This window comes from Pezoporus occidentalis, unplaced genomic scaffold, assembly GCF_034315485.1.
Source record: "Pezoporus occidentalis ecotype Australia unplaced genomic scaffold, CSIRO_AGI_Poc_V1 ctg26, whole genome shotgun sequence".
Classification (NCBI taxonomy): domain Eukaryota; kingdom Metazoa; phylum Chordata; class Aves; order Psittaciformes; family Psittacidae; genus Pezoporus; species Pezoporus occidentalis.
Window position 1 is genome coordinate 701,745 of NW_026914502.1, and position 26,552 is coordinate 728,296.

At 41.6% G+C, this 26,552-nt stretch overlaps 1 long non-coding RNA gene across 1 annotated transcript in view; it reads left to right on the forward strand.

The window, feature by feature from the left end:
* Positions 1-15,887, forward strand: part of LOC134166346 (uncharacterized) — a 37,844-nt gene extending 21,957 nt beyond the window's left edge. Inside the window, exons 2-3 of the long non-coding RNA XR_009965835.1 lie at positions 14,781-14,943; positions 15,499-15,887. This is a non-coding gene — a long non-coding RNA (uncharacterized LOC134166346). The remainder of the gene's footprint in view (positions 1-14,780; positions 14,944-15,498) is intronic.
* The last annotated feature ends 10,665 nt before the right edge of the window (positions 15,888-26,552 follow it).

Genomic DNA, 26,552 nt, shown 5'->3' on the forward strand with positions numbered 1-26,552 from the left:
GCCTCTGCTCAGATAATGCCAGATCTGCCCAGTGCCACCTGCTCCCAAGGGAGCTGAAAGGAAGGGGAGAGCAGTGGAGGGAAACGTGCTACACATCTTCCCACCCTGCTAAGCTCTCAGACTGTCCAGAGCCTCCAGGAGCATCTGTTGCTTGTTTCAAGTCCTGATAGACATTTTGGATAACACAGTTCAGGTTTGAGGCTCAAAATATATGTGTTAATGAGGTAATCTTTTGGGGGGATTTGTGACAAAAAATTACTTTCTGTATTGTACTTAGTCTTGAGATTACTCATGCAGCCAAGATATCAATATGCATATAACCAAGTACTGAATCAGTTACTGTTTTCCACAAAGCATTTGCATTCTGTACCTTGTTATGAAAGTAAGTGATCTGCTGGCACCACCAATCAGTATTTGCCTCACATACATAGCCCTGTTGATAGAAATAAAGTCTTCTAATTATTACCTAAAAGCATTTGTACTGCTTTCCCATTGTGATGGTGGTTTCTAACTGGTTTTACTTCTTATGGATGCACTCCTGTAGCAGAGAGTTTTCAGGGTTTCCTTTGGATGTATTGTGCAGAGAAAGCTTTTATGTGATTTTTTTATTATTATTAAAGAAAGGAGACTCTGCAGGTCTTGCTCAGAATTTGTTCTCCATAATCTTTGTTGGCAATGAAGCTGAAATTGAAAGGCGAAGGCCTTGAAGAGGTTCTATCCTACTCATTTATAGGGAAAAAGTTACACATATTGTATGTGGTCCTTCATACACCTCCTACAATTGCCTTTCAAGCTTTTCTACATACTGGTTTCCCCCAGAGGCCACAAAAAAGGCCACAGATGTTGATGTTTGAAGATATCTAGCTGACTTTGTCTTCTGAGTGTCATGGTCTGGGATCCGGGTAAAACAGGCTTTATTTTTAAGTTTCATATGGGTTTGTCTTTCTTTGCAGTGAGGAAGTGCAATAAAACTGTAATAAAACTGTAATAAAAGAAAGTGCCTGTGTAATCTTAGATGCAGCATGCAGCTGCAGATGTAGCAGAATAGAAAGCGGTACCTTCAGCCGCGATTGGAGATGGGGTCTGTGTTTCATTCAGCCCTGCAAGAGGTGGCAGAACGAAACACCTGCCAGAAGTGGTGAGGACTGCCCACCCATGCTGGAGATCCTGGGCTTCTCCAATTTGTGCTGCAGGGGAAGCACAAGGCGTTGTAATGACACCTTGCAGTGCCTCGCAAATGCTCATCATTTCTTGCTGTTCTTTCCCGCAGAATCCAATGAGAAAAGACAGATTTATGGAAATTATCACTGAAGCCTGCTTCTTCTGCACATTTGCAAGTCTCTGCGGGTGTCTATTCTGAGCAAAACATGGTAAGGTAGAGAAACCTCGTCCCAGCTCATTTTCAGAACATGCCTTAATTTTATGCATATGAGCAGTCACACCAAGTTCAGTGAAACTGCAGAATTCTTTAAACGAGCCGGAGATGAAGCCTCAGAAACCTGTGAAAATCTGACCGGTGAAATCTTGACCTCTGATTATAGAACTTTTTTTTCCCCCTGTTAACCAAGTTATCTAAAATGTCCTGCTATTGAGATGTATTTTTAGAGATGAGTAATAACGTGCCATAGTCATAGATTGCTAACTGCATAGGTAGCTTCTCCACCCTCTACATCTCAGTGCACCAATGAGAAACAAAGTTGTAACCTAGTATAAACTGGCTTATTTGTCCAGTCTTTGCAACACAATGGCTTTTAATGAGCACATTCTGAAGACTGTTTGTAGGCCATAAAGTAGTGCAGATACCTGATAAAGGATTTTGGAGGTCACAGGTTTTGCAGTCTCTGAGGGGACTGATTTTCAGAAAGCTGAACACTTTCCAAAACTGGGCTCCATCAGTGGGGATTTTAGGGAGTCTCCAACAGGACACTGAAACACCAGGACCTTCCCCACATGTGGCTAGAGCCATAAATTGAAACAGATGGCAGACAACTATCAACAGATCATTCTGCAGCTATATTTATCTTCAGAGACTTCCTAGATATTGCTGTCTTAAAAGTCTCCTGGTACTAGCACTTTTAAGACATTTTTTTGTCTTGATTAAACCACTTAAATAAAGGAATTATCATTTATAAATGTACCAGGAAAAGATCAGAAAGAGTCTGTGCTTTCATGCAGCTCATTTTTTCTGTCTTAAGTTTAGTAGGGATTGGGTGCTCAAGCTTTGGTCACAGCTGTGAAGTGCACTGTCAAAATGAAAAGCAGTGAATAACAAAGAGCAATGAAAAAATAGTAAGGGGCTGGCGAAGCTGTTTAGCAGGTAGAATAGGGAGATCTTGACTGACAGGAGAGGTGAGCCAGCAGAATTCTTCAGCACATGGTCTCACCCCATACTTGTGGTTTCTGACACAAGAAACTGAATACCAACCGTAAGTGCTTTGCCGTTCATTCTTTGTGTTGAACACCCAAGATGGGTGTAACAGGAGTGCTCTGCTGGTCTTAGCTGTCAGCAAAGGGCTCTCAAGAGCACCCAATAGAGCTGATGTTTGAGACCTGTACAGCTGATTACAGTTGATCATTACTGATGTTGTTTGCTGTGTATCTTTTTCATTAACCTCTTGCTAGCAGTAACAGAGGCAATTATTGCCCGTTTAGTTTTGTACATTACCTCCGGCAGTCATTCATACTTGAGAAAGGGAAACAAAGCCATCAGGTATCTGCCTGACTGTTCAGTCTTGTGTATTTAAGACTTGGGAAGTACTTGCCTGTAGCGGAGTCTCCTGTTGTCTTTAAATGCTGAGAATGTGTAGTCCTGTGCATAAAGATTAGTATTTGTAGCTGATCAGTTTTCCTAGAGCCAGCCAAATTAGTAGTCTCAATTAGTTACCCAGGCAGGAAATTACCCGATTTCTGGTAATTTATATCTCATAATCCACTAGAATAATACGTATTTGAAAATAATTTATGCAAAGAAGTACCAGTCCGTGCAGTAGTGGTTTTGATTAGCCACCGCTTACTAATATTTTTGAGTCAGTACAGGCAGCTAAATCATATCCTGATATTTCTGCCTGCCTATTGGATAATTAAAAAATGCAAACAGAAGCCTAATGAAGAACATCTAAAAATACTCTAAACCTTGTGGGTTTGGTCTGAATTTTCAGACTAATCAGCACAACTAAGGGCATTTCAAATGCTTTATAAGCAGCCCCAGAAAACAAGAACAAGAAACCAACTCTAAATTACTGTTGTTAGAGCAGCTCAAAATTCTAAATTCCTGATGCTGTAGAAAGTTCTAAGATAGCAAAAGGTTTGTTCTTATTTTGAAATTCAAATTAAAATACTTACATATCTCAACTTGGAATTATTAAGTATGAAACTAAAGAATCAGCTGTTCTCTACTTGTGTTGTTACCTTGACCATCCTGAAAGATTAAAGAACAGTCTGGAAAGCCTCAGACACAAAGTAAAGAGAATAACTGACATGGAAACCCGAGATGTGACTGAAGTTTCAAGGCTTCCAGAATTCCTTCCACAAAGCCAAGAAGCACAGTTCCTAAAAGCTCTGGCTGAATCAGTATGATTGGGCACAGCCCTAAGATAGTTGGCTTTCAAACCACTCATCAGCTCAGTGAAACTGGGCTATTTCTGTAAGCGTTTTGCTTTCAAGGAACAACATTTTTCCCCTTAAAGAAAATTTGTTGTATTGCAAAATATCTGACAAGCACAACTGATGAATGATGTTGATCTACAAATAACTGTGGAGTTATCACTTCACGTTGACTTGCATAAATGTTGACTGTCTGTGTAATGAAAAGTTCTAGTTTTTAATATGTATTTCTAATGAAATTTGATTGATTTCTATGTGTTCTCTAGAATTTCGGCTGCGTATTTCAAACTGCATCCTTCAGAAGCATCGTATTTTCTCAAGTGAAAGAGGCTGCCCTTTGCAAAAGCTCTGTTTTGCTTCTTCGGATAAGGTGAATGAGTGTGCTGTTTAATTATTTAAAAAGTGAAAGCTAATGGACTTCCTATAATGTGGGTTCTTATAATTTCCTAGAGCATCCTTCTTGTATACCTGTGTTCCTCTCTGTGCTCATAAATTAAGTCTCATGACCAATTGCAGGAATACCTGGGGAGCAGAATCCAGTGTTGTAAAGAAATTTTGTCTGTATGAGGATATAAATCACTTCTCAAAAACATATAAATGAAAGAGAAGCACAGCCATATAAGAAGGTTCTTTTCCTATTAACAGTGAGCTTCACTAAGGACCTCACATCTTTGATCTCTATTCTTGGGATTGTTTTGCTTAAGTGGAATAGACCGTGTTTAACTTTGTAATACAAAACACAGCTGAAATCATTGACACCTCAATCAGTCTTTATTGTGTTGAAATCACAGCAGGATCCCTTACTTAGACTGTAGTGACGCCAGAACTGATCTCAGTGTAGAAGGAATGGTGACTGTATGCAAATATACAAATCTTGGTGCAAGGGGAAACATACAAACAAATTTGATGTTGGCAGATTTTGGTTTGATTTTCTAATATAATAAAATAGAGGAGCTGAAAAGAAACAAAGACAAAAGTTAACTAGTTGACTTGATTGACAAATCAAGTCGCCTCCTGGCTGAAGTCTTCGAAGTCCTGCTGTTCAGTGGCAGGGAGCATTGAGATCAGTTCCCTGAAAAGCGTGAATGCTGCAGCATAGCTTCTTTTGAGAAAAGCTTTTTCACAACATTTAGGAAACATATCTAATCCTACATGTTCCTGACCCAAACGCTAAACAATTGAGTGCAGATCTGTGATGTGAAAGCAGTAAGGTGGCTTCCATCCACAAACAAATTTAATGTCCAAACGAATCACAACGTTGTCTACAATGCATGTTACAAAAGTTGCAGATGATGTTAAAGCACTCCACAAATGTATAGGATCAAATAATTTCAGAGGAAACCTGCAAGCATTTGCACCTCAAAAAATGCTATATTAACAGCATAGCACAAAAATAAACAATGAAAGTAAGTGAAAGGAAAATGTGAATGTAGTCACAGTCCAAAAATGGCAAAATTCAAATAGTAGAAGCAAGTGGAGATGGCTCAACAGGGAGCTCAGTGGATTACTCTCGGATTACTTTTAAATCTGTGTTCAAATCCTAGTTTTAACTGCAACTGAAATAAGCCTGATGACCTGAAATTTGTCTGCAAAGGAAAGTAATCCATATCCTAAAGACCTCAAGAGTCAGAAGAGGTTTTCTGTGTTCCTAGGTGACTTACAGCAGGCAGGATCTGCATCTATGTGCAGGCCCAGATGCTCCATCTGTTCTTTGACGTATAATCTTATCTCAGTAGATATACAAACCTGACCATTGAAGTTTACTTACAGCACATCTGTAGGGAAAAAAACATGTAGGGACTGAAAAAGTATTTTTGCATAGCCTGGACAGTAGTGCAGTTTGTGAAGGTGATAAAGTTCCCATTTAAACAGGTGATCCAAGGTGTAATATTAGTATGCAGTTACCCATGCCAAAATGGACTGTGTGTGTCAGTGAAGCTGTATGCAAATGCAGACCCACATGCATCCACGTGCACATATTCTCCTGACTCATCAGCGAGTTTTATCTTCAGCATTCAGTCTGAGCTCCTAAAGGCCTGGCCTCCCTTATCAGCTCTCACTTCAAACCAGGTGTAGATGCCTGTTAAAACCAGGGGACTCCCTGGTTTTGAAAATGATGCTGATTCTTAATACAACTATTAGCTGCCATTCCTACTCCTCCCATTTCACAGAGGACTTGCTGTTGCCTTCTCTGAACGTTTCACACCTGCCTCCCCTGCTCTCTCCTCCCCCAGTCAGTACATCCCCTGTACCGCCCTGGTGGTCTTGGCACGTTATCAGCTCATGTACAAGCAAAACCAAGCAAGCTGTGTGTCAAAAGACACTCATGGCTGTTATGTCAATTTTATTAGGTTGTTTGCTCTCCTATTCTTTGAGAGGAAAAGGGAGTCGGAATTACCCTAGCTAGGAATGTGAGGTTAAAAAAGCCCTTGCTTTTCAGAGGGTCATAGCGATTCCTGCACAAGTTCACAGCTTTTCCACCGCCCTAGAAGCACTCTGGTACCACAGCCTGCTTCTGATCATGCCCCTCATTCCATATCTGCAGGCATCATATGTGAATTACCAATCGAGCAGCAGAAGGTCACAGAAGGGACAGTGCTGTTAGCAAAACTTTGCTCTTTATTCCTTCTTGTGAGAAACACAGCTAGCTAAACTCTATCCCTATCGATATCCCTTTCAACATGGCGTGCATACCTCATAGAGAAAGCTAGGCCATTCTTTGGGTGAAATTGTAGAGCTTGCTGAAGAGGACTTAAAGGAAGATAGAGCTACGAGGTTCTTTTAATCAGTAAGAAACACAAGATCAAAAAATTCAGTCACATTTAAGCTATCTATTGGGGGAAAACGAATGAGTCAACATTGACAGTGCATTCATCTTAATTAGGACAAATATTTATACCAAACAAAATTAACATATCAGAAAATGCACGAGAGGCATATAATTAACAAAAGGCAAGGGAATTGGTATAACACTGATAAATTCTTCATTAATAAAATAACTGTTTTTAAATGTCAAAATGAGTATATTTTATTCATAAATTGTGTAGGATTTAGCACGCTAATTAAAGACACAGGCTCCATAGCTATTTACATGGCAATTAAATCCACAGTGCCAGTGACCCAGCCAAATTAATGTTGGCCCCAACTTAAAAGTAGACACTATAAATAATTCACATCATCACTAGAGTCTTTGCTTAAGCAAACAGTTCAGTGTAGAAAATTCTGGGAATTATGAATGACTTTGATGTGCATTAAAAAACACAACAAAATTAAACGCAAAATAAAACACTCAAATGTTTTATAAGAGACTCAGGTTCCAAGCTAAGTTGTATCAACAGTGACAGGAAGAATGTGAGCACAGCAGGTTGTAACCGTCCAGCCGTCTTTTTAAAACAGCTAAAGCTGCTTTAAAGATTCTTGGGAAGCAGAGAACCTGCTCTTTCAGTCCCATACAAGAGTCCTCCAGCTCCCCCAGGTAGTGTCTTTGGTTTTGACTGTGACACTTATCCACATAAGACTTAGCAGCTTTGTGGCTTACTCTAATTCTTGTTCCTAGGTATAAGGGGAAAACCACAGGCAGCATGCAAAGAACTAAGAACAACATAAAGAAGACAGAGCGGAATAGGCACATTCACAACTTGCCATTTGATGGTGTGCTTTCCTGTGGTGGTGTGGGGGTCTCCCCTCTTTCTAGGAATTCAAAATTTGACTGTCAGCAAGGAATAGCAACATGCAAAGTAGCTATATAAATGTAGCTTAACCACAGCTTCCTTGACAATAAAACTCTACAAGGAGATATCCATGCTGGCAATGTTCCTTAAGTATCAGCCACCTGCTTTTAGACTTGGGTGCAAAGTAGGGCAATGCTTCATCTTTGGTGATGGTTGAGAAAAATAAGAATGGTGTTAGATGAAGTTTTGGCATGGCTCATGCATCCATAGGCATGTTGCTGTATGCTGATGCTCTGTACCTACCTTTGCTTAATAAGAAACTCAGGCAGAACCATCAACAGGTAAAACAGGTAGCAGCATAAGTGCTGGGGAGACTGACTAACCAAGGGAAGTGTATAGACAGAAGTGCCTTGCCAAGTACAGGTCCCAGTACCATGTCAGGAGGAGTTCAAGCTGCAATAGGAAAGGAAGGGACCAGAGCAGTTCTTGTGTGTACCCTTCCAATTACCAGCCCATCTTTCCTCTTTCCTGGTGCATGACACAAACCATAGCCCACAGGACCCTCAGCAAACCTGCTGTAAAAGAGGGGAGAAAAGGAGAAGCATAAACCTGAATTAACAATTTAGCTTTAATATGTGTCGTGGTCAACTTAAACAGAAGTGACTAACTTTTGTATTTATTAGGGGTAAACATATGGTCAGTGTAAAGCCTGCAATGCATTCTGAGAACATCTCAGACCTCAAAACAGGTTTCAGATAGAAACTTAAGCATCATGCAGACTATCTGCACCAAGACAAATTTCATCACTGTACCTGTTCTCTACCTGAATTAAACATTAGGCAGACCAGACTAGAAAACATCAGTGAAATGTCTATACTCTTCACAAGCCAAAACAGCTGCAGAGGACCGTGAAACAAGTCCAGCCTGCTTCAAGCCTGAATTTGTGCTTGTTTGGGGTTTTTTTCTAGTCATGTTCCACATGAGGTACAGAATGCTGTTATTCATGCCACAGAGACCAGACCACCAACATCTTATGGCTCAAGGTTACTGGAACATAGCTTTTTCAAGTTTTTGCAGTCACTTACAGGACTTCATAATACAAAATGCTCCTGAAGTAATGATTCACCTAAAGCACTGGATGTAATCCTAGGTCCTTCAATCCCAGAAAGGTATTGATAGGTTGGAAGACGTTCAGAGAAAAGGAACAGATGTGTTTAAGGCACTGGAGGGATTGATTTATGAAGTAAATTACCAGAAATAAATGCAAACATTATGTTGTAGCTTTGACCAACCCAGAATGAAATGGGAGGCTGATGTAACCCAATGTATGGGTTTTTTGAAAGGTGCAAGTTCCACTTATGGAAAGGAATTTGTATGCACGTCGTCCAAGGGCTAGTATAGTGTGATGTAAAATTGTGAGTAGAAGAATCAGCGAAAAAAGAAATCCAAATGATTAGTTAGCAGAGTTTCATCCATGAGAGGTGACTGAACTATCTTAAACAAGCTTTGGCAATACACAAGGGAAAAGTCCTACACAATTAGGGAGAGACAGTTAATAATGTTTCCTCTCTCTAATTTCGGTGACTCAGCACCCCAGCTTCATCCTTTCTACTGTCACAAATATCCTTCTTCTCTTCTGCTTTTCCAGGTCTTTGATGTTAAAAATTCAGCTTTTGGAGTCATCTGCAACAACAACAAAAAAGTCTTTTTTATTATCACATACCCCTCAGCTCATAGTTACTACAGTTTTATATACCATTCAGCAAATGGTTTCACAGCTTCTACACTTAAATGGTCTAGCTGTGTGCCAGTCATCTGTCATAGCAATCCCTTATCCATGAAGAGCTATACCAAGTTCTTAGGGGGAGTGCATGCAGCCAGATCTCTCTCTCCCCATCCAAGCTTTCCTCTTCATGTTTGCCTAGTTGAAGTTAGCTCAGCTTCTAGGCCCACACCAGTGAAATGCGAAGTGTGCTTGGTTTAGGTGCACAGCATCCTTCAGGACTGGCACTTGTAGCCATGCTTCAGCACAGAGAGACATGTCACTAAATCACAGTATATCAAGTCTGGTACTGAATTTATTCCATAAAAAGCTCTTCCTGATACAGCTTTGCTGAGTATTTGTCTGAGTATTTCTTAGGTTTTAATATTTTATCTCCATGATTTGAAAGCTCTCATTTCCAGAATAAGAAAGTTATCCTGATATTGGCGCTTTCTCTGCTTTCAAGCCAGTGCTGCATGCAATTTTTCCTGGAGTATACTTTTCCAGTAATGGATTCAAGCAAACATCATTTCAGCCAAGGTCATAATTTTGGACTGAGCGATGTAACAGATCTGTTTATGTCCAATTCCAACAAAAGCTCTTACAAAGATAGCAGTTTCTGGTGAGGATCAGCAAAGCCAGTTGACCTGATCTTGCAAGTTCACCCAGATTCTGTGGCTTTTTCTGGAGTTCTTGGTACATGAGGGAATCTTTCACTTCACACTCCCAGTTAAAAACACGATCCAGGTCCTGAATGGACATTTTGAGAGCTCTTCCAGAAGTAAACAACAAGTAACAATTTCAAACTCAACTCTTCACAGAAGCTTTGTAAAAGCACTTTAGAGAAGAAATTAATATAATTACCTATACATCCCCTCAAGAAATCCACTCTTTGTCATAGAATCATAGAATCACAGAATCATAGAATGGTTTGGGTTGGAAGAGACCTTAAAGAGTGTCTAGTTCCACCCCCCCTGCAGTAGGCGTCCTGCTAGAACAGGTTGCTTAAAGCCCTGGAGGAGCTCTCCTGGAGGGAAGATCAGTGGTATTTACCTCAAGTATTGTCTGATCTGTCTCTAAAGAAAGACCTCCAACAGAAGTCATCATCATGAAATCTATTTTGTCACTTCAGTATTCTCAGTTTTACCAAGTTTTCTAATTAAAGGTAATTAGCTGAGTATTTCTAGTCATAATGTAGGCCTGTCACTGCTTCTCTGCCTTACTGTGGGCTTTGAAGAGCCAGCCGTACATTTGCTTTCTGCTACCGTCAGAACTCATTCAGTCTGCTGCCAATGATTGTGGTTTTCTATATTTGTGAACTCTGTGGACTCTTTTCTATTGATTCCTGCATTTCTTCAGGTGTTCTACCCAAAGTGGACAGATGTCAGTCCATTTCACTTATTCCTACTTAAACCTTCTTATGCAGCATTTCCTTTTCCAAATCAACATGAAATTACTGACTTTTGTTAACCTTCTAATTCACTAATATCCAAGATCTCTTCTATAGAAATGTTACCTAAACAGTTATTTTTCAGCCTGAGTTTATTCATGTTGATGATTCCTGCCTGTGTACCTTCAACTTGTCCTTTTATTGCTCCCGTTCTAGCACCCATCCATACCCTGTCTCTGACATGCTTGCTGTTCCACTTAGTCTGGATATCATCTCCAAATTTTCACAAGATCATTAATGAAAACATGAATTATCACTGGATCATAACAAACACAAGCAGAACTCCAGAATCACCACATACCTTGTCCACAAACACTCACATCACATAAAAATACAGCTTTCCAAACAGCTTTGTAACCCCCCAGTGTTTCATCCATTCTGTGATCGCCTAGCTTGCTCATGTGGTTTTTCTGTGATACACCACCAAGAAAAAAACAACCCAAAACCTTTGTTAAAATGAAGTTATATGGTGTGTATACTTTTCCCTAACCAGAAAGGGAAACTGTGCTATCATCTTCCTGAAATGAATGAGTTGACATGGCTCATCTCTAACAAATGCTAACTGGCTGTTGGCTCATCTTTTTGTTTTCTTCCATGTATTTACAGCTCGTTTGTTGGCTGCTTTCTTCCAGTAATTTGTCTTCCTCCCCTTTTTATAATGATAGACACTTTGTTTGCCCTTCTCCTGTCATTTACATATGTTTTTTTCTGTGAATAATTCCTTCCTACAATATCTTTTGTGAGTTTCTTTTATGCAGTTTTTGTCAGATGTTGTAATTTGTCGCATCTAGTCAAGAAAAGACATTGTATGACTTGGAGCATGTTCTCTGTTGAATCAATTTCTGCATGATTTCGAATAAGTAACCTTAATGGAGAAGGCGTCACAAAGCTGCTTTGCCAGGATCATTCTGATTTTCCTGATATTTTTATACGCTGGCTGAAACAGAAGCATTTAAAAAGAATGATCTTTTAAGCCACAAGCATAATACTTCCAGATTACGCTCAAGAATAGCTCAAACTCTTCTATTATTCTGGTATACTTTGGTTCTTTCAGTGCCTGAAACAAAGAAGACAATTATTACTTTTTTTTTTGTCAGGAAAATGCAGAACCTATGATATTTTTCTTCAAACATTTCATTAATTTCTAGGGAGGGAAAAAAAGAATCCAGTAAATTGTAATGAAGCACTGCTCCTTTGACAATGGAAGTTGTCATTTCACCCCCAGCGTTACTTTTATAGTTTCAAAACTTGTTCTTGGCCACTTTTCAAATATTTATAGCCCTCATATAGAGTCTCTTTATAAGTGCTCTCAAGGAAATAGCCAGTCTTGCAAACCCTTGCACATGTTCTGAACTCTGCTATGTGAGGTAGTTAAGCATGGGAGTGTTAGCAACAGCAGAGCCCCAGTATAGGAAGACTACAACTTAAATCACACTGACAGACCAAAGCAACTGCTGCAAGTTTCACAGACATACGTGAATATCTGTGCAGAACTGGAACTTTTACAAGGCAAGAAGAAAGGGAGATAATGCAGGGCAGTGTGGAAGAAGTCCAGCACAAACCTGGGAGGCTGAACAGAGTGACTTGACAAATTAGTTCAAGCAGTCCCTAGTTATATTGCTGTTTCTTCTCCTCATGGTCTAAAGTAAGACTGTCATCTTTTGGCTTCATGAGGCACTCAGAATACAGCAAACTCCACTTCTCATAGGCCACTGAGGATTTTGAAAGTGCCATTCAAGGTAGTCACATCTGTGAAACTGAGTCAAAAAAGAAGTAAATTAAATGCATTTCTCTTTCTTATACAGCTGTGGCATTTCAAAATCTAAATGTTTTCAGCAGTGGTGGTGGCTGAAAAATAGAACAAATGGTGATAATTTGCATCCTGATGGCCTGTGGAGTGCTCAAGAAAGGGCAGCTAGCTGCCTCAGCTCCATGGGCTTGAGGAAAGTGGAGCTGGGTGCCTGGGCTCTCCCCCTCTCAGAGGTCTCGGTGAAGCTGCTGCTGCATTCAGCACTGAAGCATCAGGTCCACATGGCTGACCATGACTCCACCATTTGAGGGAATGTGATCTTTCCTGGCATACACATCATGCAGCTTGCTACCCCATTAACCTTGCCATGGCTGCTGGCTGTGCTCACGTCCATTGATCCATGCGTTGCTGACTTTCCCCAGACAGCTGCTGTCCTTGTCTGGGAGGTAGTGCAGCTCGGCACAAGCATTGTGTGAAGGGTGGACACCCCGTCCTGTTTGTCCTGTGGGTTTCTAAGCCACTGGGCATATTCTATGGTTTAATTCAGGGGTCCCCAGCTCAGTGACAGGTGAGACTTCAGCACAAGAGCTTTGGACCTCACTTTTCTGCTCCTCTGTGCCCTCACACCTTCTCCTATCTGTGACCTACAAACCGCCTTCTCTGCTGCAACTCATTCCCATGCCCCCTTACCCTACACCTTTGCATCCCCTCCTGCTGCAGCCCTCTCTCCCTACCTCCTTGCAGCCTTCCTCCCAGCCTCTCCTTCATGGGTTGCCTTGTCTGAGAACATTGGTCATGCAGTGCACCCCAGCTGCAGGCTGAGAAGCAGAGCAGGTATCCCCAGCTTGCTAAGCAGAGCAGGAGAGCCTCCGAGTCAGCCTGAGACATACCTCCTCTTCACTACCTGTCAGCCTATGAGACATGCTGCCACTCAGCTGCTAGCAAACCATCTGAGGACCAGATGTTGTGCAGGTCTGGTTTCATTTGGTCTGGGCTGTGTTGCAAGCTTTACTTTTCTGTCTGTTTTTCAAGTGCTTCCTTGTCTTGCTCTGTGATTTTTATACTTCAGTTTCTATTTTAACCCCTCATCTACTGGTGCCTATTCTGCATGTACACTATAGACTGGCGCAAACGCTCTTACCAAACCATTTTCCTGTCTACTAGAAAATGTGCATGCTGCTGGTTTCCTTTCTGCTAGTTTAATGCCAGAGTGCAATGAATTTAGGACCTTTACTTTCAAACTGATGTGTCAGAGCAAAAGCAATTCCTGCAGATTTTTAAAGTCACCTTAGTTACATAGAAGGCTAGGCCTCCCCAGACACTTGAGGGAATCTAAGTGAGAATAAGGAGTTAGCTGTTTATGTCCAAAAGTGTTCAAGATGTGTAAATAGCTTGAGACCAGAATAAAAGACTCTTTTAGGTATTAAAACGCCTTATCTAGCATCATTTACAAAAGTTCCAGTCGATTTTTTAATCTCACTAGGCATTCATTTTTAGGTATTAACCATCATTTTTGAACACTTCAGCCGTAAATGAACCCAGGATCCTTCCAGGAATGTTTTCCTTACCCATTTTTTTTGCCCAGTGTTTGAGGAATGACCATTTTTCCCCCCCCAGTTTGTGGCCTCCACAGATGTTTAAAATTTCGTCTAGTGTTAGAAGACGGACAAGTCCGATAACAGCAGGTTCTAACCTAATTATTAAATGTTAACCTCTTGAGGTTAAATAATCCCATCTGATGTCATTAAAAATGCCCCAGGAGTCCTGATGTGCTTTCCTTACATTTGGAACACATGTTTCAGGCAAAAAACAGTGCAGCTGCTCCCACTCCAGCCACCCTGCACCAGAGCAGTCAGACAAGAAGTCTCTGTGCCATTAACTCATTTCTGACAATAGCCCCTGCCACACAAACTCTCCAGATCATCTGCAGTTGACTGGGTTCCGAAGGTATCAGTGCAGAAAGGCAAATTGTGAAACACAGTAAAGCCGCCCCATTTACCAACACTTAGCACAGAAAATCAGGGACGTTTTCAATCCTTCTGCCAACAATCCCATACCAAGTTGTGCTGCATCCCTGAACAGCTGACCTGCCTCTGGGATTTTGGAAGTCTGCAATGTCAAGAGTGCTTGGTCTTTATGACTATTGAGCCATTTATGACTGTTGAGCCATTTGTGACCGTTCAGCTCTTTGTGACTGTTGAGCCATTTATTCATGTGCCTTTGCTCTGATTTGAGTGTCTCACTCCGATGTGAACAATTTAGCCTATTACTTCCCCCCACCCCAGGAAATGATACATCCATAGACTGACCTTTACTGGTACATTCACCCAGAAGAACAGATGAGATGTCTGAAGCTGTTACAGATATTTTCATTTCTAATAGCATTTGGGATATTGGGAAGGGATGACACATACATCAGCTAAGTCAAACTGCTGGATTTTCCTGATGTGGAAAGGAACTTCTATTATAGCCTCATTGATAGCGTTCAGTAATCTCGCAATGAAGTGCACCGTACACAGTAACTGATGTGTGACCTTTCTTTAGGCTGAAAATGAAGTCCATGAACAAACGCTGGCTGGGCTGGGCTGCACACCAAGGTTTGTGGTTTAGCTCCACCATCTCTGATTTCCCTCATGCATGCGAAGAGGAATGCCTGTGATTGAAGAAGGCAAGAAGGTCTTGTGGCTAAGGTGTCCTTTTCATGAAGGTGAGGATTTTTGACTGTTTTATTCTCATTCACCTTGTTTCTGTACTAAGAGCATAAAGCATGCATCACGTACTTCTGAATTGTCAGGGCCTATATTAGCCTTGACAAGCTACAAAGCTGCGTTTGAATTCCTTCACTGGGGTTTTCTCCATGTTGCTATTTTTATCAGGGGTGGCTCTTGCCTGGTTTTCTCTCAAAAAGAGTGTTGTAAACCTCAGACATTGTAGCTGAGATGAGGACTGTAACAGAAACATGCTTTTTTGAACAAATGTTCATGAGATTGGAAGTCAGCGCAAAAATTACTGCAGAAGTGTTGTTTGGCTGTTGGACAGATAAACTGATCATTTTTTACTGTTGCAGCAAAATTACCATATAAGGCTGCTTTAAAGTTGTGTACTACATCTAACTTTCTATTTAAGTAACAAGGAGATAGCGAGAGGTAAAGCTGGAGGGTGGGGAACAGCACCGAGACTGTCTGTACTAACATGCTTTATGATGTTTATATTTTGCTTTAGAAAGAGGAATCAAGTGCCTTTTTTTTTCTCTCTTTTTCAGAGAGAGGCAAGAAAACACGTCCTTCTAAAGCACCTAAGGCCAGGATCAACTTCTGTTCACAGGCATAGACGCACCATTTTCTTTGTATCCAACAGGAGCTGCTTATATATCTAAAGATAGCCCCTAGGCTCTACAACTTTGAAAACTTCCCAGCCAAGGAGTGAATGTTTCTCTCCTCTCAGTTTTTATCATTCACTGACTATCCTCCAAATACATACTTTGTTAATTTGAAAGCCTTGAGAGAAGGCCTGGGAGCAATCCACGTTTCTGGAATGCGTTGATGGTAACTTTCTTCTCCATGTGACAGAGGAGCCAACCAGAAGTGCAATGCTGGACCTTGTTCTCACCAGCAAGAAAAGGCTGGAGGTGAATGTGAAGCTCAGGGGCAACCTTGGTGGAGTTCATTATCACAGCTTTGGAGGATAAGGGTAGAGCAGCTGACATCATGTAACTGGACTTGTGAAAAGCATTTGGCACTGTCCCACATGACATCCTTATCTCTAAACTGGAGAGACATGGTTTTGACCAGCAGCTGGATAAGAATTTGGCTGGATGGTTGCCCTCAAAGAGTTGCATCAGCAGCTCGATATCCAAGTCAGTATTGGGACTGGTGCTGTTTAACGTCTTTGTTGGCGACATGGACGGCAGGATGTCCCCAGTCTTCAACACGTCTCAGATCCTATTCTGAGGTATGGAATTTTTACTATATACATACCATGTTCCTAGTTTGGATGTCATATAGCCCATAGGTGCTGGAGGTGACTGGAGGTGACTAAGGAATGAGTGTTGCTTGGATAAGTCTCTCAAAACAGGATGACCGTTGTCTCATTAATATTCCGCTGTGGCTAGTATGAGTCTGTATGAGTCTGCACTACTATGGGATTGAAGACATAGACTAGATTTTCAATCTTACTACAATAATGTGCGTTTCAGTGTGCTTTAATACTTCCAAAAATTTGCCATCATTTCCTAGCTGGGCAATCTTTTCTTATTCTCTAGCTATCTATATGACAGTAAAATGAATAGTCCATTGGAAGTATACAAAGGAAATTCTGGACTTAAAATATGGAATAATTTTTTTTTTTATTTAAGGGAATATTTGAATTTTGTCTTAGGAGATGTGATGCTTTGCAAATCTCTTGGTCATAAGGTATAAAGTCTGAGTAATACATGAAAAGTGTTCAGTATCTAGAAACTGCAGGCAGGGAGTCGCATATCAGAATATGAATAAGAAACCTAGTAGAGTGTTTCCATTTTGTTCAAAATCTGGCATTAAGTTCCTTCTAGCGGAAGATGCTGTGAACTGGAGTTTTCCATTTTTGTGAAGAAACAGACACAACTCAGTCAGTGACAAAATAAACCTCCCACAGATTTTTCTTTCAGGCTGTCTTCACTAGCTGCAAAAAACCTAAATAGACATGGAGCTGAGAATCTTGGTGGCCCATCAAGGCCCCCTCCTAACTTTTCTACAGTAATATCAATTGTGATTCGGGATTCAAAGAGCCTATTAACACCTGCCAATGGCCCTTCTACTGCAGAAATGAGACCCTAGTCCTGCCTAAGTGTGTTCAGTAAATATGCATCAATTCAGGCACTTTTTTACAGTGAAAATTTTGTCAAGGATGGTTACAGATCTGCCTCAGACATAGAAGTCTATAGAGTAAGCACTGAAAAGACTCTATGCCAAATGTTTTCATATTTGTTTTAAAGCAACAGGCATTCTTTTGTTGCGTCCAATAGCAGCCAGCATTAGAGTCTTTGCTTGAAGTTACAATACTTATAAAAGTAAATAAGTGCACAATCCATTGCCTTTGAGGGAAGCTTCTTTCTAACCCAGGCAAGCAGAAAGTTGCTTAGGGCCTAGCACAAGAATAAGGATTTTCTTTAGATAGCTATCCCATGAATAATGTGACAGTGGATAATTTTATTATTCTCAGATATGAATAATTTCTTTATTCTTCTTTTGTCAATTCTGCTGAGTTCAGCAAATATACAAATTTTGCCTTTCATCAGTCTGTTATTACCATTTGTATTTTTTTTCAGTATCTCCTTGTTCTTCTATTAAAAGATAGATGGAGCTAAATAAAAGGAGCTCCTGACCTTTGTGGAATCATTCAGTGTCTTGCAGGTTCCTATCTGCATGTCTGCAAGGACTAACAAATGACTACTTTAAAAATGTCTTTTTTGTTGTTGTAAAGGCAAATATCAGCCGTGCTTAATGTGGATATTACATCAAACATTGATCCCCATGGAAGGTGGGTGTCAACTGGAAGTAGCTCAATGAGTTTCTTACTCGATATTAATTTATTTGAATACTGCCTAGAAGAGCATTATCAGTGTCATTTATCTGAACAAGGTCTATTTAGCTTGCACTTCATTTCTAGAGGTGTAGGAAAGAGTTGTCCCTTTAATTGGTTAAGGTCCAGACATGCATTTCACACACTGTCACCGTTTCTTAGAAAGAATATCAAACTACTTCAGAAATATTAGGGATCCCGGGCTGGAATAGATAATAAAGAAAGATTCTGCAAAGATTAATATATACCTTCACTCTGGCATGGATTGATCCTTGTAAAAGCTAACTATTTTCCTTCCAAGTTTGGGTTTTAAATTTCTCACAGCTTTCTTGAGAGCCATTTACTCATTGAGCCATACTCATACACTCAATGCCTACCGATGCCAATGACTTTTAGAATCAGTCATCTTGTGGGTGCCATGAAATGTATACTCATGGCAAGAATTTTCAGGTGGCACAGGAAGGTAGATACCTAGCTACGGCTTCTCTTCTGGCTGGACTTCTTTTTAAGGTCATCTTTAGCCTCAGCCAAAAGGCCACTTCATCTGGTTGACGGGGCTCTAGGTAGATACCTGTTCATTTTAGGTGGTGACTCAAAAGTGACTGGGTTTGATGACGTTGTTATATTCTAGCTAGTTAGAGAAGGCGGTTTAACCCAACCTAGAGGTTAAACACAGTTCAAGTCAACCTTAAAGAACTAAGAACCCAACTTCCACTGAGAAATCCCTAGAAGATGAAGATCTGCTTACTTTCCTTCTGGTCTTTACACTGATTACAGTGGTCTTTGATTAAGGCCCTGGGTGAATTTTATGTTAACACCAAGTGCATGCTGAGTAAACACTTGTATGGCAGAAGGTCAAGGAGCTCATAACTTGAAAAGCTGAAACTTATGTTTTGGTCTGAATCAAAAGGAGTACCAGCTTCCCCAGGCAGCACTGCTGGATTTGAACTGTGGCTCTGGGAAGTCTGGCTACAGCCCGCACAAACCCTCCCCAGGCTGAGCTGTACATCACCTATCCACCCACAAGAAGCTGGTGGGGTTTCACCTGCAGTTTTTCTTAAGCTGGCTGTGCCTCTGCCTGCCTACAGGAGCTCACTGTGGTGGCACCTGTCAGATAACATTCAAACTATCTGGTTTTGGTGTCAGCAGTAGTAACCTTGCTGAGGGCTACCTCACATAGCATGAGCATCCTTAGCATCCTTCCTTAGCTATTGCAGTCCATGTTAAGCCTATGGTGCAAACCCTTCAGCTGGCTCCAGTTAAATCTACATAAAAGTCAGTATTACTGCCAGTTGTAGTGTAGGTATATCCCAAGGTTTCCAAACATATGCTACCCTCTATCCTTTGTGCTTGTTTCTTGGCAGGATTTCATTGTAAAAGTGCAATGATTCCCCCCTTCCTTTTTATAATCTTTTCTTCAGTCGCATTAATCTCCAAAGACTCTGTCTCTAAAGAGCAGCCTAATTTAGATCAAGATAGAGGGGGAAAAAAGAGGCTGGAAACAAGTGTATATTAGATTCATAGAATCACAGAATAGTTAGGGTTGAAAAGGACCTTAAGCTCATCCAGTTCCAACCCCCTGCCATGGGCAGGGACACCTCACACTAAACCATGTCACCCAAGACTCCCTCCAACCTCGCCTTGAACACTGCCAGGGGTGGAGCATTCACAACCTTGGGCAACCCATTCCAGTGCCTCACCACCCTTACAGTAAAGAACTTCTGCCTTATATCCAATCTAAACTTCCCCTGTTTTAGTCTGAACATATCACCCCATGTCCTACTGCTACAGTCCCTCAGGAAGAGTCTCTCCCCAACATACTTGGAGGCCCCCTTCAGATACTGGAAGCTGCTATGAGGTCTCCACGCAGCCTTCTCTTCTCCAGGCTGAACAGCCCCAACTTCCTCAGCCTGTCTTCACACAGGAGGTGCTCCAGTCCCCTGAGCATCCTTGTGGCCTCCTCTGGACTTCTTCCAGCATTTCCATGCCCTTCCTGTTGTCTTTCACATCCCTTGCCATGTTTAATTCTAACTGGGCCTTAGCTTTCCTGACCTGGTCCCTAGCTTCCTGGACAATGTCCCTGTATTCTTCCCAGGCCACCTGTCCTTGCTCCAATCTTTTCTAAGCTGCTTTTTTCCCCTCCAAGTAGCTACTCACCTCTCCATCTGCCTGGCCTGTCTTTCCTAAAGAGCCTATAACCTTCCATTCCCACACTCCGGTTACAGGAGCCATCCCACCATGTTTCTGTGATGCCAATGATATATCCCTGTAGATGTGCACACATCTCTAATTTCTTGTTTATTCCCCATACTACGGGCATTTGTATAGGGGCATCCGAGCCTGGAGAGACAGGGAGAAAGCAGGAGGCATTTGCCTGCATGCAGCATTCCTAACGTGTTTTCCACCATCTCAGTGTTTAGGTGATACGGTATTTATCGACAGTGCTTCAACCAAAGGGAATGATAAAAGGAAAATGAAACCATAATTCACAAATCAGAGCTAGCCTACAGCCAGCCTGCACAAACATATGTCAAGAGCTGTGGCTAGGGGAACGCAGACCAGCTCCTCAAGCAAAATGGCTCCTGCGCCTACCAGTCATGATTAGAAAGCAAAGGACAGACCAGAGTTGCCCTAAATGGAAATGATAGATGGCATATTATGCCTCAATATAAGGACTGTTCAGGTCCATTCTCACCTCGCCATCAGTCTTTTCCAGAAGGAAAAAAAAAGCCTATTCTTGGGTTTGAAAGGGATAACTGCACCAGATTTCATTACAGCCCTTCTGTGGCGGCTTCCTTTGAAGCTGAGCAAATAAACACCGTCTACAGGGGCTCTGCCTAAACTCTTTACACACATTTGTTCAAAATGAAAATGTGAGCTGGCAGCAAGCCAGGCTTCCCCCGTCTTCGTTCTTCTTGCTCTCTGATCCCCGAGAGATGCCACGGGTGTGTACGTACTGCACGTGGGCTTTTCCTCCCGGAACTGTGATCGTCTCGGGAGCTGAGCTACTGCTAGAGAGAGCGCCCAGGCCTTCAGCTAGCGTCAGCATGGTTTTACATCTTACAGCTACTATTATTCCAAATTTACCTTTCCTTTTCTAATTGCATGTCAGCATAAGCCCGTACATTCCAGTGTGTGTGTATGTCGCCTTCAGAGGCAATTTGCACAGCTTCTCTTTCCTGTCATCTGCTTTACCCATCGAGCTAGGTATAAATTCCTGATGCAGGTCCGCTTGATTAATGTGGAAGAGTCAGTGAACAGGCAGAGGGAGGAAAAGCAGGCCATCAATAAAAATAATAACAATTCAGAAGGACTTTTTATGCCCTCTGCAAATCAGTGACACTGTTCTTCGGGATGTCAGACAAAAACGTGTGTTACCTTTTACAAGATAAGCTTGGAGAACAGCTAAAAATCAAACAGGAATTTCTTAACTACCTTCTTGTCAGCTAAGAGCATCACTGAGACCATTGTCAGCAGCATATCTAGTAAGCTTGCTGCATGCAAATAGCACTTGAGTTATTTCACAAGGCTCCTGATAAACCCAGTGATCATTTGAATTGCTGTTAGCCTGAAACAGGAGTACTCAGGAAACAAAAACTCAGGGAAATATGTGTGAAATGTAATCCTGTTACCGTTTGCCACATAGTGCACACATGTGTCATCAGTACAGGAAATGAATAAGCTGTAGATCAGGAATATGCCCTGGACCTAGGAGAATGTATATGAGTTTGCATTGAGCTATAACCTCACAATCTAGGCAAGCTTTCACAATGTGTAGACACTGCTCTCCTTATCCTGGCAATACTGCCCACATTTTTTTACCTTCCTTTGTGTTTATTATTGTGCTTAATTGGCCAAAATGATTGACATATTTCCTCTTCAGTACAAATTCTCCTGGGTCGAGGGTTGGGGCTTAAGAAGGGGATTAGAAATAGACCTTACCTGATGTTAATGGGTTCCTGTCTAGTACAAAGCAAGCAAGGATGAAAGCAGTAATACTGCCTTTTTTCACTGTAATCATCCATGTTTCTTCAATCCCCCAAATTAGGTTTGCTCTTTATATTTCCATTTTCTGCGTGACATTAAATCATCGTCATTAATGTTTGCCGTGATGCAGTTGATTCATTATTTAATGGAGGACTTACTTCTTTTTCCTCCACTCATATCTAGGAAACCATTTTTACATTAAATTGTTAGTTTCTGAAGATGCAACTGACACAAGCACATGGAGCACAAAGCACAAAGCAGATGGGGTTGTCACCTGCGAAGAGGCTGAGAGCAAGTTTTATTTCCCTCAAGTAATCTTCTGTCTGTGTGCTGCTATCATGAAAATGTCCATTTCCTGGCTCAAAGCTTAAGCCAAAGGAGCCTGCTGCCAAGTGATTACCTGCCTGTTCTGGCATTCACTGCTTGCTTTCTGTCTCAGAGCCATACATTCCTGGAGATGGGACAGAAAGTTCACAGGTTGGGATTATCCAGGTGTGGCTGACAAAACCAACACTGCGGTGATTCTTCATCCCATCGTTATTTCTCCTTAGCAATTAGAGGTGCACCACTCCGAATTCTTAAAGGAAAAACTCCAACGGCACTACATGCTATAGCTGCAGTGCTAAATGTGCAGAGGGTAAAAGTCATCCTCCAGCTGAGGGTGGATGAGCTACCTGACTCCATAGGGCTTGAAACATAGAACTTAAAGCAACCAAAGGTATCTGTATCTGCTACAGTCATCTGTAAAACCACTGTCCTGGTACTGCTAATGTTTCCTGCACACACTGCAGGTGTATACAGGTGTACGTGCATGGAGGTGAAGGTCTGCTCTTTAAAAAGCTGCCATAAATCTTCTGAAATCGCTCAATGGCTGCAAGCTAGATGCTTTTCCATGGTTTTGTGACTCTTTCTCTTGTGTTTGAAACTCGAGTGGAATTCTCTTGGCTGTCTTGAGTCTGCACACATCATGTGCCAAGCAGCAAGGTGCTCAGGGAGGTTTGCATTTGTTTTTGTTTAATGACATGCAGCACTTTCCTGGCACGGAAACACCAAAACACTCAGAAAGGAGCTTGAAGTCTTTAGTCTTTATTTTCTTTCTGAGGTCCAGAGTGGCAAAATCATCTACAAGGCAGGGCTCTGCGCCCCAGTCTCTCCTCTTGGTCTTTCTTCTGGCTGTCACAGAGCTCACAGACAATAATCAGAGCCCCCCCTTACCTCACCCTTCAGTCCAGACACCCAGCTATAGATAAGAGCTTTGACCTTTGTGTTCAGAGCCTGGGGTGGCTATATAGTAATAATAGCTCCTTAGAGAAGGTAAACTGTGGGCAGGGTGATCCCTGGCCCTCCTCATTGCTGAGTTGCAGCCTGAGAGCTCTGTGACAATGAGCATCGTCCCTCCCAAACGAAGATGATTTGGCTGAAGAAACCCAGATTGCCCCCTTCCCTTGTTGCAGTTTTCTTTGCTGTTTTTTTCCCTGCGTTATCATGAAAATTGGTCACGGATCCTACATTACTAAGCCAGAACTGTTAGGGCAGCCAGACATTTAATCTGACTCAGGATGGCGTATATTTGCACTGTCTTCTGCTTAAACTGTGCCGTGTCATTTGTGATGAATAGCTCTAATGGCCCATTTTCAAATCTGCAGATCAACAATAGTGTTGGGTTTTGGTGTTCCAAAAAGGTAGGGTAAGGATTATTGAGGCTTTAGAGAGTTAAAGAGGAGATTAAGTGTAACCCACATTGAAAGTATAGTAAAGGAAGCAGAAACAAAACAAAATACCATACGAGAAAACCTTGAAGTCTTAAAGCAAACTTACGGGGGGAGGGAAGTTGGAATTTTTTTTCCATTTTGTGATACATGAGGGCTTAAAAGGAATACATTTTAAGGTTATAAATTTTAGTCCTCATTGGCAGCAAAACCAGAACCTCTCCAGGAAACTTCTGTGGCCCAGACTGTGCAAAATACACCAGTGAATGTTCCTAAGAGGCCTCACAGCACTGGGTCAATTTAAAACTTGTTTCTGGTGACTGAGCTTTTGTGTCACTTGATACGTCACACCTGATACCCATTTCTTTTTGCTGTGGTCTGTATATTAACGTTCAGGTTGCAAGCAGAGGGAGTAGAGGTAGAGATGAACGCGAACAGCCAGGAGTCCCAACCTTTGAAATGACCCTCCCAAGAGCTTTAAGTGAAAACATATGTAGATTCTAAAAGAAAATGTAAACAAATCATTCGCTTTTGTTGTAGAATTCTTACCCTTTCTATTCCGCTTTGCTTCTAGCCAAGAAACTGTCTGCATTCTCAGTCTAAACACAGCCCCCTCGTCTTTAATTTTTCATAATTGAACACACTTTCCATAGTGTGTAATCCCAGTGGGGCAGGTCCAGATGATTGCCTTTCCATGTTGTTATAAATCGAGGCTCTCGCTGCAGAGAGAGGGAAGGAATCTCTGAGTATGCCCAAGTAAAACACGAAACAAAACAAGACCCAAACCAGCTTTCGATGTCTCCGTGGTCTGTCTGTGCCTTCTCCGACTCCACAGCACTTGGCTGAAACAATAAACAAGTGCAGGCACATCTGGTTTACTCACTGCAGCCCTGCACGTGCCCGCAGGAGGTGCGTTATGTGAAGGCTGTGAGTAGCCCCTCTGTCTTTCTGCATTTTGAGACCAGTGGAAGTGCTCCCAGAGCTTCCCAAAACAGGAGCTGTGGTTTGCACATTTACCTTCAGTTCTTCCCCGGTGGTGCCAACGCTAATGCAGCTTTCTTCTAAGTTTTACTGGCAACCGGCACATATCAGTTTCACTATAGTCTGTGACAGAGATGTCCAAATTAACAAGGCATTTCCTATAACTCAGGAACAGCTGAAAAATGACCCTTGCAGGCTGAGGTTAAGGGAGAAAAGAATGAGAAACATTCATTTGTCTGCTGTAAAGAATTGACTTTGCTCATTGACCATGATTTGAATCTGAATGGAGTTCTCGTTAAGCTTTGGAAAAGTTGTGCAGCAGAGACTCTGGAAAGCTTGCCACTTGCCAATGATAGCTGCTATTTGCAGTTAGATAACTAGAGTGTCTGTAATATTCAAGGAATTACCTGTAGTAAGTACAGAAAAGTACAAATGATACTGACAACTCTGTATCTGCTTATTTTAGGTAAAACTGAGAAGCTTTCAAAGACCACTGTTCTTTCTTTGTACCTCTTTACTTCTGGTCACCTAAACACAGAAGTACCAAAATCGAGATCGGCACTGTAAATAAAAAGGGAGGTTTGTGGCATTTCAGGCTTACCGAAAGCAGGATCAATTCTGTCATAATTTTTTCACAGAAATCTCAGAAGAATTGAGTATCTATAACAACTTCAAGTCTCTCTAGTTCTGAAAGGACCCTTATCTTGGATCTGCTTATCTTCAGTTGAACAGATTCTCTCTATTGCTTTTAGAACCACTTACTAGTTAGTTCACTCTCTTTATAAACACAATTTGTTTGCTGACACAGAAGATGGTCTTGTGAAACAATGGGAGTGAAGAGGTCTGGGACCCATTCCCAAATAGGTGCTCACTTCAGATGCTCCTTTTCCACAATCGTTAAATGTACACATTGTAGGCTCACAAATCCCCTGGGGAAAACAATGCCGGCCGGTGCTCAGTAACTAGAGCCTGCTAGGGAAATAAGCCGTGTGCTTCAAGGAGCATGACACAAGGAACCAGAGGCTCTTCTCAGGAGAGACATAGGAGGGACAGATTCAAACTTAGCCAAAGCCTGCTTCTTCAACTCTTTCACTTACTCAGGACAGCCACAACAGCATGTCTTCATGTATACTTGCTGTGTGCTTTGAAAGCACTTGCTAACCCCTGTACCTGACTGAAGAATCCTGTGACCAGGGTCACAATCACTGAATCATCTAAGTGTCGATTGTGTAAAATTGGACCACCATCCTTTTGAGATTATTCTAGTATTCATTTCTTAATTTAAGCTTTCTCTGTCTCATTATGTTTTCTTGCTTGATTCCCGGGTTTACACCTGCAGCTTTACAGAGATTAATTTTCCCACTGCCATTTCTCAGCTCTTTGTCCTGTCCCACCCTAACTTCACTATGATTTAGCCTTTCTGTTGCTCTGCTTCTATGCAATTTACACAGCATATAGTTACACAGCATATTTCTAATACTTAGCAGGCACACCTTCAGAGGGAAGGAATTTACCTTCTACATTTTTGATTGCTTTTATTCTTGCTTGCTTCTCATGTGTCTTTATGGTTTTCTTAGGAAAAAGACAAAGCATCCACAATGTACAGTTTGGCACACGGTGTAAAAACATGTGGTATAATCAGAGATTAAATGATGCAGTGTTTTAAACCCGATCCTTTTTTAACCAGAAAGTTCACCATCCATCATGATGCCTACGAACAACTGCAGACGTTATGTTAGTCCTGTTAGCAACACCTACATTCAGCAAGGTAGAGGTCAGCTCTCTCTCACACTTTTCAGACTTAAAACTGTATTTGAGATACAGTTTATATTTGACGTCCCTGTTTGCATTGTGCTCTTGAAATTTTCAGTGCAAACACAAGTTACAATAAGTGCCTTTCTCTATATGCAGTTCCCCTTTTTACCCGAACACGCTGCTAAGAAACCAAACAGCCACTCCTTGCCCCATGAAAGGGGAAGAGGCTGTTCAAGTAGCCCATGGTGTGTGAGAGCAAACATGAATGACTCACCAGCTGGTGTGGGTGTGCGGTGGCAGAGGGGAGGTAATCCCTCTTTGACAC